General features: G+C 35.4%; 1 long non-coding RNA gene across 1 annotated transcript; it reads right to left on the bottom strand.

Moving 5' to 3' along the window:
- Positions 1 to 488: 488 nt before the first annotated feature.
- Positions 489 to 3,417, bottom strand: LOC135731539 (uncharacterized). Its single transcript, XR_010526331.2, has 5 exons — positions 3,116 to 3,417; positions 1,553 to 1,609; positions 1,350 to 1,413; positions 1,002 to 1,063; positions 489 to 852 (listed from the first exon to the last, which is right to left on the bottom strand). It is a non-coding gene; the product is annotated as an uncharacterized lncRNA (long non-coding RNA).
- Positions 3,418 to 7,247: the final 3,830 nt, after the last annotated feature.

Genomic DNA, 7,247 nt, shown 5'->3' with positions numbered 1-7,247 from the left:
TTCCCTGTATTTTTACAGTACGGTACTGGCAGCACGGTTGCCAGTAAGTTACTGTATTTTGGTTTTACAGTACTGTACTGTAATACCATTTTACAGTACACAAACTAGTACTGTATAGTTACAAAGCAGTACTGTACTGTAATTTTACAATATTTTATTACAGTAGTCTATTTTTACAGTAATTTACTGTAATGTCTATATTGACCCATAAATACTATTTATTACTTATTACAGTTAATACAATAATATTATATAAAATAGCTAAAGATTTAGGTTTAAATCTATAGTTATTAATATGGTAAAAATGCTAAATTAAAACATAATGAATTAAAAGGCAATCCAAGCAATGTATGTATCAAAATTTTATTTAAAAAAAAACATTTAATTGAAACAAACATATTTAAAACAAGATTTTAAACAATAATAAACATATAATCAAGTAACATAAAATAAAATCAACAAGTATAAACAAGTTTGGACACCTCTGCTGTAACATATTTAACTCTGGCAAATAGAACACTGTTCCATAGTTTGAAGTTTTCAGTTTAAAGTCCATCATCGACTAAAAGGTAACATTTCACTGTGGTAAAAAGAACACTGGCCCATAGTTTTAAATATTCTACTTGAATTTCATTTAACACTAAAAATAAATGCATTAAACTGTGGCAGACAGACCACAGTGGCCTTTACTTTGAAGTCGTCCATTCGAACTCAATCAGGGACTGCATGAAGCTGTTCACATGGGGGTTAATGGCCACAGCTTTTCTCTGCACCAAGTTCCTTGTCTTTTTGCTTGCTCCTTGTCTGGATGTGCACTTTTTCCCATCTTTGGAATTAATTCTATCCAGAAACCTGTTAGAAATATCATAAACATTAAGTCAACAAATATAAGATAGAAAAAGATTCTTAAAAAGCCTTGAATTTACTCCTATTCTGAAACCTTTTGCTCTTATTCTACTGTTCCACACCTAATAACATTAAAATACAGAAGATTCACTTACCTTGGAACAAACTCTTTCCTCAATGGACAGCATCCACATGGATCATGTCATGATTGAATGTCCTGAACAGAAAGTACAATTGTTACTGATTTGGACACAACTTTTTATTCTGAAAACAAAATCTTTTGTCAATAAAGTCCAGGGACACCTCTGCTAAATAAATACAATTATTAAATTAAATTTCTTATAACCAAAGTCTGAATATTTCTGTTTGTATATTTCTACATGGCAAACTAAGACAATTGTGTACATGTTGTGTATGGTCGTGTTACAGTGTTGTGTGTGAATGAGTGAATGAGTGTATACATGGGTATTTAAAGAAGCTGTAGTGGTAAAGTACAAACTTACCGAACATAATGTGCTTGGTGTGTGTCTGGTATCACACGTTGTGCCTCCACATCTGCCTTAACTCCTGAAAAGTGCAAGGACACTCATGTAAACTACAAATAAAAAGTAAGCCACATTCCTGTGTAATTTTGCATGTGACGTGAAAGCATTTAATATTGCAGTCGAAAAAATACATGACTTGTAACTGTACATCATGTACTTGCCTGGTGCCTTTAAAGATGATCCATCTTACCCAATCCAGCTTACAAGCAATGGTAAGACTGTAAAAAAGACAAATGTTACAAAATCTGTTAGCCATAGAAAAAAATAGACATTGTGATGGAAATGGTAAAAGAAAATTTAGTAACACTTTACTATAAGAGTATATTCCTTAACATTTGGTAATGCCTTAGCTAATATGAACTAACAATGAACAATATATTTTACAACATTAATAATATTTGATAATGTTCATTGTGCATTAACTAATGTAAACAGGGACAAAGTGATTGATTTAAAAATGTATTAAGTGTTTAAATCTAATATAATGCTATGCTAACAAATAAAACATTACTGTAAGTGTTAAGTCAGTTGTAAAACAAACAAATATATATATATTAGTTGTTATATTATATATTATATATAAATATCTAAATAAGTCTTTTTTTAATTATAACATCTTGTCTACAGAAAATCTCTGAAAATGTCTCGTTTAGTGCAGAAAATAGCGATTTATAGTGATAAGGTAAAAAGACTGTCCCTTTAATGTTTTACCCGGACCGGCTGCGGTGTAACACTATGTCACGCAAAGTTTTTTAACAAGTTAGTAGCTAGCTGCTCACTTTAAAGATAAACATGATCGCCTAAATCTGAGCAATCCTGGTGATGCCAGTTTCCTACACGATGTTATTATGGACTATTTTACATCCAGAGATGAAGGATCAGATGACAGAGACGAGAAGACAAAGGTACGTAAATGCGGAGCCCATTCTCTTTTCGTGCATTGATTTGATGTGTTTTGGAAACTTATATATACTGCATGTAATGCATCTGAAGTGGTGGAAACATTATGCCATAAAAATGTATTGGACAACTTACTGGGCGTGTAAAACGCTTAAGAGAAGATATTCTCTGCTTTTGCTGATATACCGTAATATAATAACAACAACAATAAGCGCGGCAATCCCTTTCGTTCATCTGATATTAAGATGAGCCCAGGTCTGAATTATATTTGGTCGAAGTTAAAGCTGCGATGAGTTCGATGCATGTATCCAGTTAAATATGAGGTTTCTTGTTTTCACTTCTGTGGAGGAGTTCGGTACTACAGTATGCTGTGTACGGCGTGTCAAGTCCTGTCTGTTTACAACCACGAGTTAGCCTTACCAAACAGTCGAACTTAATACTTTTTTTTTTCTGACGCTAACTGAACGGATGAAACGCCGAGATAAACGACCATTATGCTGGGACCGCAAGACCGCGCTGGCGGGTTGTCTTTGTCCATTTCGTTAAAAATAGTTTCATTGTCACCACACTTTCAACACAATATAAACTCACCAAACCCTCATAATTTAGTTAAAACAACCCTATATTCATTAAAAAAGGTGTAAAGCGAGTTAAAGCAGCGGTAGACATCTGTGTGTGAGCTTACTTTCTGGGGGAGATTGAAACTTTGTTGGCGACCGTTTTTCTCTCTCATTGCACGTTTAAAACAATATTGTGACAAACTATTGACAACATTCTTAAACTAAAAATTAAGTTTTCATGAAACAGAAATATTTCAAACTTACCGAACTGCCAGAAATCAATCGTCCTCCTTCAGCTGCAGCCAGGAGTTGTGCTCTCTCTCCCTCTGTGTGATTTGACTCTGGCGCACTTTCTCTGATTATTGCAAGTACACCTGGCACATTACAGCAATGGCTACAGCAAGGTTACATCAAGACCAAAATATACTGTAAAATTTTCCCGCTCAAACAAATTTACCCAGAATGCATTATGAACTGCAGCACTGTACTGTAATGTACACATACAGTATAGTACTGTGGATTTTTACAGTAATGTACTGCTAAATCTACAGTGACATCTAACAGTGTAGGTAACCATAAATCTGAGTGGACATCTATGACATGTGGAGTCCCACAGGGTTCAATTCTTGCACCGCTTCTGTTTTATTTGTATATGCTCCCACTTGGTCAAATAATGAAAAAGAACCAAATTGCTTACCACAGCTATGCAGATGACACTCAGATATACTTAGCACTGTCACCCAATGACTACAGCCCCATTGACTCTCTATGTAAATGCATTGAGGAAATTAACTGTTGGATGCATCAAAACTTCCTCCAGTTAAACAAAGACAAACCTGAAGTCATTGTATTTGGAAATAAAGACGAAACTCTCAAGGTTAACACATATCTTGACTCTAGGGGTCTAAAGACAAAAAATAAAGTCAGAAATCTTGGTGTAATTTTAGAGTCTGACCTTAATTTCAGTAGTCACGTAAAAGTGATAAGCAAATCAGCTTACTATCATCTCAGAAATATTGCCAGGATTAGTTGTTTTGTCTCAAGACAGGACTTAGAGAAACTTGTTCATGCTTTCATCACAAGCAGGGTGGATTACTGCAATGGACTCCTTACTGGGATCCCCCAAAAAAACATTAGACAACTACAGCTCATACAAAACAATGCTGCCAGAATTCTGACCAGAACCAAAAAATCTGAACAAATCACTCCAGTCCTCAGGTCCTTACACTAAATCACTTCATGCCTTAGGACCCAAATTCATTACAGATATGCTAACTGAATATAAACCTAACAGATTACTCAGTTCATTAGGATCCGGTCAGTTAGAAATACCAAGGGTTCACTCAAAACAAGGTGCGTCAGCATTTAATTATTATGCCACCTGTAGCTGGAATCAGCTTCCAGAAGAGATCAGATGTGCTTCAACAGTAAACACTTTTAAATCTAGATTAAAAACACATCTTAAACACAGTTTAACTCATGAGCACTGTGCTGCTTCACACTGACTGCACTTTTAATTCAAGTCAATTTTACTCCTGTTTTATTCTTTTTAACATATTCAAAACTGTTATTATTAAAGTCACATTATGTTCTTTAATTGTTATTTTAAATTCTCATTTATCTTTGTTTTTATTGTGATTTTATTGTGTATCTCTTATTTTTACATTTTCTTTTTTTCTCTTTTATATATTGTTTTCTCATTTCTATGTAAAGCACTTTGAATGACCTCTGTGTATGAAATGTGCTATACAAATAAAATTGCCTTGCCTTGCATACAATTGCTTTTATCTGTGATACCCGCCTGTTGTGCTTTTATTTTCTTTGCCTCTCTTTAAACCTGATTTTCCTGACAAAAGCAATCAGCCGACTTCAGAAAACCATAACTTTTGTTACAGACTACTAAAGAAGCTTTCATTTGGTATCAAAATAGGTACAATTTCACCATGTGATCACACATATTTTATATGTATTCTCTTTAACATCCTAAAGTATATGTGAGTGATTTATATTTGTGTATGTACATGGTTTATGTATGCATGAATAAGTAAAGTTTGAATACATTTCCAAACAGCCCCTCATACAGAGCAGCCTGTTTGCAAATGACCGAATAAGGGTGTGGCCTTTGTCTTTAGAGTTGAAGGATAACAACAGTAGTGAGGAGCGATTAGGTTGATGAAAGAGACACAGCAGATACTGCATAGACTGAAGAGAAGAATACACACATTTGAAAAGGTAAGTGTCATTTATGAAACCTATTTCATTACTTTTACTATAATACTATACAGTATATCAAATAATCAGCAGATCTGGATACCATGTGGACTGTAGCCCTTAAGAAAATTAACAGTGTTTTTTTGTGGTAAAAGTGTTGTAACCATGTTTTTGGTGTATTGATAACTATGAGCAAAACCATGGTTTTACTACACTTACATGGTGTTTAAAAAACATGGTTGTCGAAACCATGATTATTTTGTGGGTACCATGGTTTTCTACAGTAACCATGGTTGTTTGGTTTAAACTGTAGTAAAACCATGGTTCATTTTTGTAAGGGACTGCCAAATCTTACATTTCGTTATGTCAATTTCTAAACGTTTATTGGATTAATTTATATCTTTAGTGACATTTTTAATGTTCTATTGACACACTTGATGAATCTGAAACCCCAATACATATAAAAATCCTTTATAGTTACAAGAATACCATAATGAACTGCACATTTTTTAATAGTTCTATACTATAAGTCTACAGTAAATATAGTAAAAAAGAACACTGCAAACAAGCAGATGAAGCTTCTGCCAATGAATCACTGCATATGACATACAGGGCCCTATTTTAACGATCTAAGTGCATCGTCTAAAGCGCATGGCGCACGGTCTAAATGGGCATGTCCGATGCCCCTTTTGCTAATTTGTTTAAATGGTTTGTGCGCCGAGCGCATGGTCATAAAGGGTTGTACATATTTTCCTAATGAGTAATGGGTGTGTTTTGGGCGTAACTTGCAATAAACCAATAAGTCTCTTATCTCTCATCCCCTTTTAAAGCCATTTGCACTGGCGCTGTGCGTAATCCCTATTTAGATGACAGACCTTGTAAACTGAAAAACTAAGCGGAGGAAGAAGACCACCAGTTTAAGATTAATGTTAAAAATGTGTTTAATTTTTATTGAACATTAAAACCTTTAAAAGCCTTTTGTCAGGAATTTGGGGAACACAGAACACGAACCCAGATGCGGACGTTTACAACAAAAGGAATTTATTAAACATGAGGGGAAACAGGAAAACAAAACCCACGAGGGGGCAAAACAAGACAGGGAAAACACGACGCTAACTAACACTAAGCTTGACAAAACTAACATTAAACTTATCAAACACCAAACAGATCTAAACTAGGATATAATACAAACTTACAGGAACCGACAGGTAGGGATGGCTGACGCGAAACAGTCGTTCCGAAGCTTTGCGAGATCCCGAAGCGCAGATGTGTCGAAACACTGATCCGAAGCGTGATTCAAAACACCCATGTCACGTGACTATGACCAAACGAAGCCTCGAAGTGTTTCACTAAGTGTTTCATCAGGTGTGGTCTGCCGAATCAGCGTTTAATTGGCACAGTCGGGAACAGACAACACAATCGCACACCTGTATAAAAGTGAAATAAACGCATATTGACCTTCTGGGTTTTTGTGAGAGGAGTTTTTCAAAGGCTGGAGAAATTATCTGTAAAAAAAAGTAGGCTAAGTCCTTCCACACACAGCAGATATTTATATGTGACATGGTGGCTTGATATATTTTATTAATTTCTTATTGTTTATGTGGTATTTATCTCTATTCAATTTATTTATTAAATAGACCAGCTTCTAGTTATTGACAATGATGAGCCTAAAAGCTCATGTAGTTGTCAAACAGATGTTAAAACAACAACAAAAAATATGTAACTTAATTGTGACGCGGTAATAACAATGCGTTTCCCGGGGTTCGATCCAAAGGGCTTTTGCATGTGAGTCGAGGACACTATCCACTCTCCCACCTGATCACTCGTATCAATTACACAACATGTGGGATACAATTTGTCAGCGCTTGTCTAAAACCTTGTCAAGACTGCTCTATGGCAATACGTGCAAATTACCACTAGGTGTCACTGTGGAGGCGGTTTCGATCCATGTTTCGAAGCCTCGACACAATTGATTCAACTGTTTCAGTGTTTCACGAAGCCTCGCTCTGCCCATCACTACCGACAGGGCATGAGACAAAGCATCAAACAAGGCAGGAAACAAGCATGGGACAAGACGAACGTGCACTGGACAACAAACACAAGGACTCTTAAATAGGGAGAAAGTAAATTACATACACCTGAAAATAATCACGAGTAAGGGATCGGGGAAAAAGTGACGAGACCC

This window comes from Paramisgurnus dabryanus, chromosome 2 (genome assembly GCF_030506205.2).
Source record: "Paramisgurnus dabryanus chromosome 2, PD_genome_1.1, whole genome shotgun sequence".
Classification (NCBI taxonomy): domain Eukaryota; kingdom Metazoa; phylum Chordata; class Actinopteri; order Cypriniformes; family Cobitidae; genus Paramisgurnus; species Paramisgurnus dabryanus.
Note: the sequence above shows the minus strand (reverse complement) of the source record. Positions and strands in the feature narration are given on the sequence as shown.